The following is a 14,067-nucleotide window of genomic DNA, read 5'->3' on the forward strand; positions in this document are numbered from 1 at the left end:
TCAGAATGAGACAGTATGGGAAAGAAAGGTGATTTAGGTGACTTTGAACGGGGAGTATTTCAGAAACTGTCTACTGACATTTTTACACATGAACATGGATCCATCCTGCCTTGTATCAGTGGTTCAGGCTGGTGGTGGTGTAATGATGTAGGGATATTTACACTTTGGGCCCATTAGTACCAATTGAGCATCTATCAACGCCACAGCCTAGCTGAGTATTGTTGCTGACCATGTCCATCCCTTTATGACCACAATGACCACAGTGTACCCTTCTTCTCATGGCTGCTTCCAGCAGGATAACGTGCCATGTCATAAAGCATGAATCATCTTAGAATGATTTCTTGAACATGACAATGATATGGAACAAAATCAATGCCTAAAGTCTTGAATTAAAAAGCTTGTTGAATATCACAAACTGAAAAAAATAATACACCGTATTAACAAGTTCTTGCATTTTAATGACTTGAATTCCAGGGTTTGTATTTTTAGGTCCTGAAATTTAACATATCTGTTTATTTAAGCTGTGAATATTTCAACGAAAAATATTTCAAACACGTTTTCATACTTAAAAATTCAATAATTCATAATCAATTTTCAGATTTCACTTACAAAATATTCAATACCCTTTAAAAATACGATGTATAATATTCAAAAGGTCATTTTCAGTTCATTTTATTTCAGTTCTAATATTCGCTTCCATAAATTCAGTGGATCAAATTCGACTGATAAAATTCAACTTTACATCCGGGAACTGCAGGAGAAGCAATAGATTGCAGAGTGAAGATCGCCAGCTGCTCTAGCTTTCACCAGCAGGTGGAGATGGAATAATGTAAGATTTTTAACCCAGTAAACAGGTGAGAAAAAGGCTAATAAAGGCAAAAAAGTAGCATTTAATTTTAATATCAATGCCTTGGACATTATAAATAATAAAAAGTATGAGTAAAATGAGTAAATGAGGTTTTAGTCATCTATATTTGCCCTAATGTAACGGAAGCCAGCTGGTGATCGCGTAAAGCTGACTCCTTGGATCCAGGGACAGACGTTGTTCTGCAATCTTATCGGAGCTTGTCTCCCAAGCTGGCTCGTTACCTGCTCGGACCGGTGCGGTTACTTGCACATAAACCGTCTTTTGATGAATATGATGTTAAGGGCTAAGAACAATTACGAACAAAGATTTTCAAAACCAGAGAGATTTTATGAGAATGTCACAAAACAGTTTACTTGGAAATGTTAAACAGAGTTCAGGTATGATTTAAGGTTGGTTATGGATGGGGCGTCTGATTTAAAATAATTTATCATGCGAATGCATTAAAGGAGCGTCTTCAGTTATTATTTAAACGCAGCTATGTCAGGATTGGGATAGGTTATAATTTCATTATTTAAATTATGATTGTTATTATTATTAGGTTATTTAATGACATGTATTTGGGCTATTGCGCTTAAATAAGTCATCCGTGATTCTAAATTAATATTTCTATTTATCCTTTTTAGCTATCACTTTGGTATCGTCTTTCTCTTCTTTTTTTTCGATTTTTTTGGGTTCTGCCACGGTTAAACGTTTGCAAAATGTCTTTAGTTTGTCCAGATTATCGCTTTTCCTCTAAAATAGAGACAAAAGGAAAATGAAAAATGAATGAATTAATGAATGAATGAAATAATTGACGTTTTCATGCATGTGCGGTGCGGCTTGCTCACGACAAATTCGAACGAGTGGCCGCGAGCTCCGGTGGCCGGTCAGAGCCAGCGCCGCATATCAAACTGATTAAGAGATGCTGGATGGCTGCCAATATATGAATTCTTCCAAAGTTTCAGATGATATCTGGGCGTGTGCATAATAATGTAAAATGAAAGTGAAAGTCATGACATTTGGCCAAGCATAAGAATAGCCTACAAGAGTGTTTCGATTATTATATTAATCATGACATATGTCATGCTTGGGCTTATATGAATAACACCTGGCTGTTTACCATGTCCGAAAGTGGAGCTGACGTCGGCGAGAAATTGCTTGTATAATTGTAAAAAGAGTGATGAATATTAATGGATTTCTTATATCTGTCATTTCTGATAATATAATTGATTAGTGTGAGCTTATGAGTTTCCAACACAGCAAAAATGCATCCAGAATCCTAAACCAATAACTTTGTCAAGCAAAAATTATGATTTTATAGGCTACTGATTTTTTTTTTAAACAATAAAAAAGAAACTATTAGCTACCCTAGCAATTGTTTATTTAAATATGATCATCTCAAAATATAAAATAAAAACATAATGGTTTGACTTTGTGAAATCATAAAACAGACTTGCAAAAAAGAGTTAATAGAATAAATGAGCAAATACATTCTCTCCAGTAGATGGCGATTAAAGCTCAGTTATACCCCATGAGGATGAACATTAGCCCCTTTCACACAGTGATACCGGTAAATATCCGGAAAATTTACGGAACGACTTTACCGGTATATTCAAAAAAGCGCTGTTCACACAGGCGAGGACGTTACGGAATTTTTCCGGAAAAGAGCATTCACACATCCATTCCAAAATACCGGTAAATTCTGACATCATTCACCACAAATGAGCTTTAAACGGCTGCGCTTGTATTTGTAAACATTTGACTTAATTACAAACTCTGTGGATGATCAATATTGTAAACAACTTTCGCAGGATCACTTTCGCATTTCGAGATGTTCATAATATGTGCGTGTGCAGGCGCTCACAGGCTGTTTCATGGGCACACGCAAAGCTTGAAGGTAAACAAACAACGGCTTATCATAAGCATCTCATCGATGATCATTTACACAGTTGGCATTAAGAAGAACATATAAACGTTATCTGACTAACTTCTAGCAGCTAAATGTGTCTGGAAAAATATTCAAAGGCTTTTATTCTCACAAACCGCGCGGACGTAAATGCGTCTGACTGTTGTGATTGGCTAAAGCAGAAGTCTTACGTCAGCACGTTCTAGACGTGCACGAGCTTATTCCGGAAATCTTCCTTCTGCGTTCACACAGCGCAGCATTCCGGCAAATTGCCGGTAATGTTACAACTTCTCTTTCCGGAAAATAGCCAGAACGAATTTACCGGTATTTTCAAAAAGGACCTGTTCACACATACAACCTTTCCGGAAAATTGCCGGTAATTTTCCGGAAAGGTCTGTATGTGTGAAAGGGGCTAATGAGCTGCTTTGCAGGAACCCCTCAACCACGCATGTCAAATCACGCATTCTAAACATAATCTTATGAAACTAGCTCAAGTGACAACTATATTAAATTTAAACCAGTTTAAATAAGTTTATATGTTTAATAACTGCAAAAAATATCAAATTGCTAATCATAAAATACAAACGGTCGCTGCAAAGTTATAAATAACGGTTTTCTTATTTAATACTGAAAACAAATTAAAGTCAGTTACAACTGCCTATTATCAAACCACAGGCGACTCATTTTATTACTTATCATTGGCTGCGACATTGCCACTTTTGCGTTCATACCTTTTTTTCGCCTATAGGTTTTTAAATGATGAAAATGTATAACCTATCCCAATCCTGACATAGCTGCGTTTAAACAGCGCAAACATTACTCCTTATAGTTATGCCATATTAGACGGTTCTGTGTGAACAACTGAAGACGCTCCTTTAATGCATTCGCACATTATATTAAATTATTTTAAATCAGATGCCCCATCCATAACCAACCTTAAATCATACCTGAACTCTGTTTAACATTTCCAAGTAAACTGTTTTGTGACATTCTCATAAAATCTCTCTGGTTTTGAAAATCTTTGTTCGTAATTGTTCTTAGCCCTTAACATCATATTCATCAAAAGATGGTTTATGTGCAAGTAACCGCACCGGTCCGAGCAGGTAACGAGCCAGCATGGGAGACAAGCTCCGATAAGATTGCAGAACAACGTCTGTCCCTGGATCCAAGGAGTCAGCTTTACGCGATCACCAGCTGGCTTCCGTCACATAAGGGCAAATATAGATGACTAAAACCTCATTTACTCATTTTACTCATACTTTTTATTATTTATAATGTCCAAGGCATTGATATTAAAATTAAATGCTACTTTTTTGCCTTTATTAGCCTTTTTCTCACCTGTTTACTGGGTTAAAAATCTTACATTATTCCATCTCCACCTGCTGGTGAAAGCTAGAGCAGCTGGCGATCTTCACTCTGCAATCTATTGCTTCTCCTGCAGTTCCCGGATGTAAAGTTGAATTTTATCAGTCGAATTTGATCCACTGAATTTATGGAAGCGAATATTAGAACTGAAATAAAATGAACTGAAAATGACCTTTTGAATATTATACATCGTATTTTTAAAGGGTATTGAATATTTTGTAAGTGAAATCTGAAAATTGAATATGAATTATTGAATTTTTAAGTATGAAAACGTGTTTGAAATATTTTTTGTTGAAATATTCACAGCTTAAATAAACAGATATGTTAAATTTCAGGACCTAAAAATACAAACCCTGGAATTCAAGTCATTAAAATGCAAGAACTTGTTAATACGGTGTATTATTTTTTTCAGTTTGTGATATTCAACAAGCTTTTTAATTCAAGACTTTAGGCATTGATTTTGTTCCATACAATGAGTTCACTGTACTCGAATGGCCTCCACAGTCCCCAGATCCTAAATCCAGTAAAGCACCTTTGGGATGTGGTGGAATGGCAGATTCGCATCATGGATGTGCAGCTGACAAATCTGCAGCAACTGCATGATGCTATCACGTCAATATGGACCAAAATCTCTAAAGAATATTTCCTGTATCTACGAAGGATTAAGGCAGGTTTGAAGGCAAACAGGGTCCGACCCAGTAATAGTAAGGTGTACCTATTAAAGTGGCCGGTGAGTGTCCATTTTAAAATAAATTATTATTGTTTTTTTATTTATATGCACAGGATATTTTCAAATTTTAGCATTCATATGATCGTTTAACAGTTGCCTTTAATAACATGGTTCCAATTAATCTGTCACGTGCATCTCATACTGTATCGCGAATGAATGTCACAGCAATACATAACTGAAAACTTATAGATTTTTGAAATGTTTTATTGGTCAACTTTTAAATGAATGTGATTGTGTGTGAACTTTTTCCTTATTTTTACTTATAAATTACATATGCTAACATTCACTTATACCTTTGGATGCTCCGGTTGTCAGTCCTAAGACGTGCTATAGGTGAATTAAGTAAACTAAATTGGCCATAGTGTGTGTAAATGAGTGTGTATGGATGTTTCCCATTACTGGGTTGCAGCTGAAAGGGCATCTGCTTTGTAAAACATATGCTGGATACGTTGGCGGTTCATTCCACTGTGGAGACCCCTGATGATTAAAGGGACTAAGCTGAAGGAAATGAATGAATGAATGAATGAATGGACGTTCACTTATTCTAATCTAATAAAATACTAATTTGATAACATTTAAAGGAATTTTTATTTTATAATTTTATACTATAGTAGTGGTAAAGTTACACAAAATGTAATTTTTTTTAAATAATTTATATATTTATCAACCATATCAAGAGTAAGTATTGTCTTACTGTCCATCTCTACTCATGAAACTACAAAAACTATTTTACTCTATATTTATTTTCATATTTACATAACCTAATCCTACTAGTATAGCCTACTATTCATAACACAGCCATGTTGAAGTAAGAAGTAAATGTGGAAATAATGAACTTTGCTGCAGCTAGGGCTGTTTTTCATGGCTGATCTGAAATCAGATTGCGTCTTCATCTAAATCAGCCAGTTGTTATAAAGCTGCCTGTGAGAATCAGGCTTGTGTGTATGTGTGTGTGTGTTTGTCAGCTGCTTGTGAGTGTGAGTTATATTTGCTTTCAGCCATAAGTGCACGAGTCTGTCAGAGCACTTCATCACACAGGCTTTTTGGTAAATGCAAATGCGGGGCTTGATTCTCCCTCGTTCAGGCTTCACCTCTCCAAGAGTCAAGGTGAGACAAGAGAAAAGAGAAGAGAAGTGAAAAGAATAAGCCAGTTTGAGTTCTTGAGACAGAAACTTGCACTTCCTATAGGTCGACTGTATTGAGTTCATTCAGGTTCAGTCTAGGAGCTTATTTACTCAGAATTGTCCCTTGTAGTATTTTATTTTAGGCCATCTTATAATTGTAGCTTTTATATCTCAGAAATGTACTTAATTCAGACATTTTAATGTATGTTAAGTTAAATACAGCAGATTTATCCGGGCACTTTATAACAACTTTGACCGCTGTTATTGACTGTTTGGCGCCATCTTGTGACTATACACGTGACGGTGACGCGCGAAATTTGTTTTTGATAAGAAATGTTTAATTTCTGCGACGTCGCGGCTAAAAATAACAACATAGTACGACTAAGTTCACATCATTTGCTTATTATGTGCTTTATTCAGTGTTGTACCACCAATGTGAGTTTTATTACTATTTTATGTTGACATGGTCCAATAAAACAATTAATTTAGTTCATTTATTCATTCATTCATTCATTCATTCATTCATTCATTCATTCATTCATTCATTCATTCATTCATTTACTCACTGCAGAGGATGTGTGTTTTCCAGCACTGATGTGTAGTCTCTCCCCTCAGTGATTAGTTGGAAGGGCATTTGTAGTGTAAAAAATATGCCAGCGTAATTGGTGGTTCATTGCCTGCAGAATGAACCAGTGTTCATTTTGAGAGCAAATTTTGATTTAGTTTTAATTTTAGTATTTGTCTTTTCACTAAAACTCCATTTTAGTCATATTTTAGTCTTCGGAATAATTTTAGGTTGCACGGTGACACAGTGGGTTGCACATTCCCCTCACAGCTAGAAGGTCGCTGGTTCAAGCCTCGGCTGGGTCAGTTGGCGTTTCTGTGTCGAGTTTGCATGTTCTCTCCGTGTTGGCGTTGGTTTCCTCCGGGTGCTCCCCCACAAGTCCAAAGTCATGCGGTAGGTAAATTGGGTAAGCTAAATTGTCCATAGTGTATGTGTGTGAATGAGTGTGTATGGATGTTTCCCAGTGAAGGGTTGCAGCTGGAAGGGCATCCGCTGCGTAAAACATATGCTGGATAAGTTGGCGGTTCATTCCGCTGTGGCGACCCCAGAATAATAAAGGGACTGAAAAAAACAGCTTAAACCAGCCTAAGCTGGTTGGCTGGCTTTAGCTGGTTGATCAGCCTGGTTTTAGAGGGTTTTTGGCCACTTCCAGGCTGGTTTCCGGCCATTTCCAGCCTGGTCTTAGCTGGTCAGGCTGGGAGATGACCAGCTAAAACCAGCTTGACCAGCTAAAACCAACCAAAAAGCCTAGGCTGATATAAGTTTTTTCAGTAGGGTAAGCTGAAAAGAAAATGAATAATTTTAGTTTTTATCAGCTAGCTCCCTGTAGGCCTACGGTTTGTGGTCTTTTTGTCTGACATCAAACGTGAATCTTGTTTTTCTCTCAGCAGTTGCCATTTCGTTAGTTCAATCCAACAGATACCCCTATGGATGATGTTACTTTTTAAATGTGCGTGTGTGCGTCACACATCACACACCATGATTAATTCTGATTGGATATTTTCCAAATAACGTCCCTAAATCCCATTCTCCTCTCGTTTTTAATAGTCAAGGAAAATGTCCGTGTATGTTTAATATAGCTGTCTTAGACATCATCATTACTTCATTTTTAATTTTGATTATTTATCTCGTTTTCATCGGTAGAAACTTGTTCGTCACAAAACTTATGATGAAAATTTTTCGTCAACAAAATTATACTGGTGGCAACTAGGCATGGGCTGGTATGATAACCTTCACAGTATTGTGATTACTTAAAATATATTCCTTTTGTGTGTCTATGTAAAAAAACGATAACTTTTTTTTCCTTTAAACACAATATTTTTTATCTTCAGAAACATTTAAAATATTTTGGGACAGTAAACATGTCAGGTTAAATAATTAAAATCAATCTTTGACTTCTGCTGTCTTCGTTAGTTTCAAAAAACACAAATTTCTTTATAATTTAACACAGCATTTTTTGATGTCTTTAATGATGGAGATTCTGCTGTTCTAAAAAACAAAACAAAAAAATCTCACATATACCTTAGGAAAGGTATAACAAAAATTTTTGGCGGTTTTAAAACCTCGACTTTTCCAAACCACGATATACCTTGAAAACGGTTATCGTCCCATGCCTAGTGGCAACCCTTGACTAAGCTGAAGGAAATTCAGTGATTGAGTGATATGTTGATTAAGATGCTCTAATAGGCTTATTAGTATTTAGTTTGTCCATTGTTTTTTTTTTAAAAATAATCGTATTGAGTCATATTGACAAGCATTATTCAAATAATCACTAGCTGATATTGTTTTTAAGAGTGGTTTTAAATGCATAAATATGCTGAAATTAGGCCTGTCGGTAACAATCAAACATTTCTGCAATTTATACACTATTTGACTTTTTTCAGATGTTTATAATGTTATCATTTCATATAAAGCAAGCCATCAGACAGAAAGATAATTCTCACAAAACTTATTTTTCACTTTTATTTATTTATTTTGCTCCAAAAAGTACATTTGGATATTCAGAAACACATCTTATAATCAAATTTCATTTATGAACCATAAATTCATGAACATACTTTTGCACACATAACAAACTGTTTTCAGAAAATGATCAAATATCCCGAATTTTTCTACAGATTTGTCAAATAATGTTGTAAATAATGCCACATTTGGCGGCATGGAGGTGCTGTGGGTAGCGCTGTCACCTCACAGCAAGATGATCACTGGTTCGAGCCTCGGGGGGTCAGTTGGCATTTCTGAGTTTTAATGTTCTCCCCGTGGTCACCTGGGTTTCTTTCGGGTGCTCCGGTTTCAAAGACATGCAGAATAGGTGAATTGGGTAAGTTAAATTAGCTGTAGTGTATGAGAATGTATGGGTGTTTCCCAGTAATGGGTTGCAGCTGGAAGGGCATTGGCTTCGTAAAACATATTCTGCATAAGTTGGCGGTTTATTCTGCTGCATAAGGCCTCCATGTGTCATCAGAAGGCATTTTATTTTGGGTGTACGTATTTTCACAACTCTTAAATGGCCAGTAAGCAATGACTTGCATGTTATGAATCAGCAAGGACCACAATTTCAGCTAAAAATGTTCTATCGAAGAAAAAAAAAACTACATTTGGATGGCCTGAGGGTGAGTAATTTACCACCAATTTAGATTTTTGATCGAACCATGCCGTTAAGCTGTAGTATCATTTCTGTTTTTTTTTATAGGCTAATGTTATACATATTCCATTATGGAATACAGAGCTACTGTACTCTCTTACACAGTACATAGATGGCTTCATTTCCCATCATTCTCCAGTATATGAGAACAGGCTCATCATCTGGCTCACTGTAAAGGAAAATGAAGCCATCAAAGAGTGAATTCAGTCTCAATCAAATCGATTTTTCTATTCATGGAACAATAGCTCCTCTTTCATGTAATCAGCCGCAGTGTCGTCTTCTCTCTTTCTCCTAGAGAAAAGCTGTATGTAATCTCAACCACTGCCATCCAGTTCATCTGCAGTATCATTGTTCCTTTAAACTACAGCTGATTGGCTCATGCTTGGGTTTTGAATCTCGGATTGGCGCCTTTTTGACCAACCAGCTTGAGAGGAGATCAAATTAGTCCTACAGAGAGGTTATCAATGGATTATAGTAATTAAGGTAGATTTTGTAGTTTTATTTGAGTTCATAAAGAACTTGTTTGTCCTTCTAGACCTCAGGTTATAATTGACTGAAACTTTTTATTTTTATTCATTTATTTGTGTATTTTGCTGCATCTGGATGTGAATTATAGAGGTCAACATTTGAAGTGGATCAAATGTTTCATCAAAGTTTTCATAAAACTATGAAACAACACTTATCTTAAAGTAAAAAAATAAATAAATAAAATAAATATTTATACACACACACATACACTCACTGGTCATTTTATTAGGTACACCGTGCTAATACCGGGTTGGATCCCCTTTTGTCGTTAGAACTGCCTTAATCCTTAATGGCATAGATTCAATAAAGTACTGAAAATATTAGAGATTAAAATAAGAGATTTTGGTCCATATTAATTTGCACAAGCATGAATCATCTCGTGACTGGTTTCTTGAACATGACAATGAGTTCACTGTACTCAAATGGCCTCCACAGACACCAGATGCCAATCCAATAGAGCACCTATGGGATGTGGTGGAACAGGGGATTTGCATCATGGATGTGCAGCCGGCAAATCTGCAGCAACTGCGTGATGCTATCATGTCAATATGGACCAAAATATCAGGAATATTTCCAGTAACTTGAATCTATGCTTTGAAGGATTAATTCAGTTCTGAGGGCAAAAATTGGTCCAACCTGGTATTAATAAGATGTACCTAATAAAGTGGCCGGTGATTGTATGATTAAATACAATTTATTTTATTTAAAGTTACAAATGTTGCTATTTTTGTGTCTAAATACTTCAAAGTCATTAAATTTAAATAGTACAAAATAAATAAATAAATAAATAAATACAGATGATAATCTCTTGCTCTATTATGGTTAAATTCTGCAGTGACTCCACAAACCTCATGTGTTCTGAATTGTGTCTGATCAACTATAATGCAGACTCAACATTGCATATACTGCAATGTGAGTATTAAAGATGTGCACATTGCGATATCGGTGCTGAAATGATTTATCGTGTAGCCCTAGTATGATGTACTATGCAATAAAATGACTAATAATAATAATAATAATAATAATAATGCATTTTAATTAAAGGCGCCTTTCATGACACTCAAAGTCACCAATTCAAACTTTAAAAATACAGTCAGGTTAAAGAGAATAAGCTGTTCTAAACAGATGTGTTTTGAGTTTGGATTTAAATTGAGAAAGATAGTCTAAATTACGGAGATCAGAAGGGAGTGAATTTCAAAGCTGAGGAGCAGAGTGGCTGAAAGATCTGCTTCCCATGGTGACAAGGTGGACAGAGGGAACAGTGAGGTGAATGGAAGAAGAAAACCTGAGTGTTCAAAAAGGTGTGGCAATATGAACAAGATTAGCAAGGTATGGAGGAGCGAGATTGTGGATGGCTTTAAAAGTGATAAGAAGTATTTTATAATTAATTCTGAAAAGGATGGGAAGCCAGTAAAGCTGTTGTAGAATGGGTGTGACGTGACAGAGTTTTTGTGATTATGCGGGTTGCAGCGTTTTGCACCAGTTGTAATTTATGAAGAGTGCTAGGCCAAACAGAAGGGAATTACAGTAATCTAAACGTGATGTGACTAAACTATGAACAAGAATTGCAGATGAATGAGGTGTGAAAAAAGGACATAAACGATTTATATTTCGAAGGTGGAAATAGGCGGACCGAGTGACATTAACATGTGCAGTAAATGAAAGGGTGCTGTCGAAGATGACCCCCAGACTCTTAACCTGAGGGGTTATATATGACTATATATGACTAGGGCTGGGAGATATGTCAAAAATGCACTCTCAATAGTTATTTTCCATCTTGAACGATAGCAATATATATTTTGATATAAGTTGTTATCGCTTCGAGAATTAAAAGAGTACCCCAACAATGACTGAAGCTACAAAAATGGCATACCATATTTTCGGCCGATAATTTTTCGGTGGACTAAAATTTGCTACATCTTTAATATCACCACACTTTTAGATTCCCAGTGTTGCACATTTCTGCTGTGTGATTGGCTCTTAGATCAATATAGAGTGAAAAAGTCCAGAGCTTATCATTGTTATTGACATAAATTTTATCTCGATTTGATATAATATTGTTATTGGCCCAGCCCTATATATGACCATGTTTCAGTCTGCCATATTATACATTGTCGTTTCTATTATGATTAAAAGGAATGGAAAACAAGCTGCAAAAAAAAGATATGATAGACTTAACCACAAATGGATCCATGTAAATATTTGAAACTGACAAAACATTAAAATAAGGCGTTCTAATACTGCATCGTCACTCATTATAACACATGAGAATGACAAATGAAAGAAGTGCATTGCTTTTCATTAAATGACGTCTACCAATTAAAGTGCAGAGGGAAAGTCTGCTTTCCATTTTTCTCTTTCGGTTTCTCCTTTGTCTCGTCTGATTATAATCTCATGATGGTAATTTTTATTGAAGCAGATTCTGTATTGTTAATCACACACTTAACTGACCCAACAGTGCCCTTCACAAATATTGGCACCCTTGAGCAAAGAAGGCTATGGGAAAAAATGTTTATAATTTAACCTTTTGATCTTTTTTCCAAAATATTAACAAAAATCCAGAGGACGCTTGAGATTGTTTTTGGATGAGAGAAGAGGGTTTTTTTCTTGTAACTCTTCTTAAAAAATTTGTGGTGGATTCAGTTGTATTTTTAGAGACTTTTGGACTCCAAAAACCAACAAACTTTTGCAGTTATCTAGCTGGGATTCTTTTCTTTTTTCTGTTTTGCTCTGTTGTTTTGTTTTAATCTTCTTTGCTCCTTGCTTTGCGTTTTCCTTTACAGTATTTTGCTTTGTTTGGCTTTGCTTAACCATTATTTTAGATTTCTTTGCTTTGCTGTTTTGCCTCTTGTTTTGATTTTCTTTGCGTTTTGTTTTGCTTGGTGCTTTGTTTTGTTTTTCTTTTTAGTTTTTTTTTTTTTTTTTTTGCTTGGTGCTTTGTTTAGTTTTTTTTTGCATTTTCTTTTGCTTGGTGCTTTGTTTTGTTTTGCTTTGCATTTTCTTTTGCTTGGTGCTTTGTTTTGTTTTACTTGCCGTTTTGTTTTCCATTTTGTTATGGTGTTTCAAATGTTTTGTTTTTCACTTTCTTTTATTTCTTGTTTTGTGTTTTGCTTTGTTTTTTGCTTTTTGTTTAGTTTTGTGTTTTGTTTTGCTTTGCATTTTGTTATGCTTTGAGTTTTATTTTGCTTTGCGTTTTGTTTTGCGCTTTGCTTTGTGTTGCTTTGCATTGTTTCTTGATTTGCATTTTGGTTTGTTTTGTATTTTTTGTTTAGTTTAATTTTTGTTCTGCTTTGTTTTGCATTTTTTTGATTTGCTTTTTTTTTGCTTATATATATATATATATATATATATATATATATATATATATATATATATATATATATATATATATATATATATATATATATATATATACACACACACAGTTGAATTCAGAATTATTTGCTTCCCTTTGATGAAATTTAAATATTTCCCAAATGATTTTTAACAGAGCAAGAAAATGTTCACAGTATGTCTGATAATATTTTTTCTTCTGGAAAAAGTCTTATTTGTTTAATTTCGGCTAGAATAAAAGCGGTTTTTAATTTTATAAAAACAATTTATAGTCAAAACTATTAGCCCCTTTAAGCAATATTTTTTGACCGTCTACAGAACAAACTTTTATGTTTAGAAATGTGTTGAAAAATCTTCTCTTCGTTAAACAGAAATTGGGGGAAAAATAAACAGGGGGCTACTAATTCTGACTTCAACTGTGTATAAATATTCATTTATCTTTTCACTACTGTGCTTTGTTTGTCTTTGATTGCTTTTTAATGTGAGCAGAGCAAATGTTTTACTATTTTGAGCAACAGATCAAAAAGACATTCTTCATTACTCCTATTTATTAAGTGTGCCAATATTAGAAACTCCATGCAACAGCTTAGACCAAAGGCGAATCTGAGGAACTCGACCCGTCCCTTTAGCCTTCAGTCATTAGAGTCTCCTTTTTATTCAAGCCTTTTTTTAATCACTTCATCGCAGTTTGACCTTCCTCTGTGCTTCCGTCGCCTACCTTTGATGCTTCAAACAGATACTGTAAGAATCAGCAAACGATGAATATGAAAACGCTGGTAAATCTTATGGGAGAAAAAGGAGGGGGAGCTGAAGGAAGTCGGAAGGAATTAAAAAGCAAGCAACTACTGTAGAGTTTGTGGAGGTGGATTTGTACTTTATTATTATTATTATTTTTTTTTTTAACAAACCACATACACTTTCTTTGCAGTCTGACCTTGTATCTCTGTAGTTTGATTCTGCACTGGATATAATCATTAGTATTTTAAGAAGAACATTCATTAAGGCAGCTGAAATATATGAAATGC

At 35.1% G+C, this 14,067-nt stretch overlaps 1 non-coding gene across 1 annotated transcript in view; it reads left to right on the plus strand.

Annotated features, from left to right (window-relative positions):
• The first annotated feature begins 5,821 nt into the window (after positions 1–5,821).
• Positions 5,822–14,067, plus strand: part of LOC147830798 (uncharacterized) — a 44,338-nt gene continuing 36,092 nt past the window's right edge. Inside the window, exon 1 of the transcript XR_015526202.1 lies at positions 5,822–5,955. This is a non-coding gene — a transcript (uncharacterized LOC147830798). The remainder of the gene's footprint in view (positions 5,956–14,067) is intronic.

This window comes from Danio rerio, chromosome 25 (genome assembly GCF_052040795.2).
Source record: "Danio rerio strain M-AB ecotype USA chromosome 25, GRCz13ab, whole genome shotgun sequence".
NCBI lineage: Eukaryota > Metazoa > Chordata > Actinopteri > Cypriniformes > Danionidae > Danio > Danio rerio.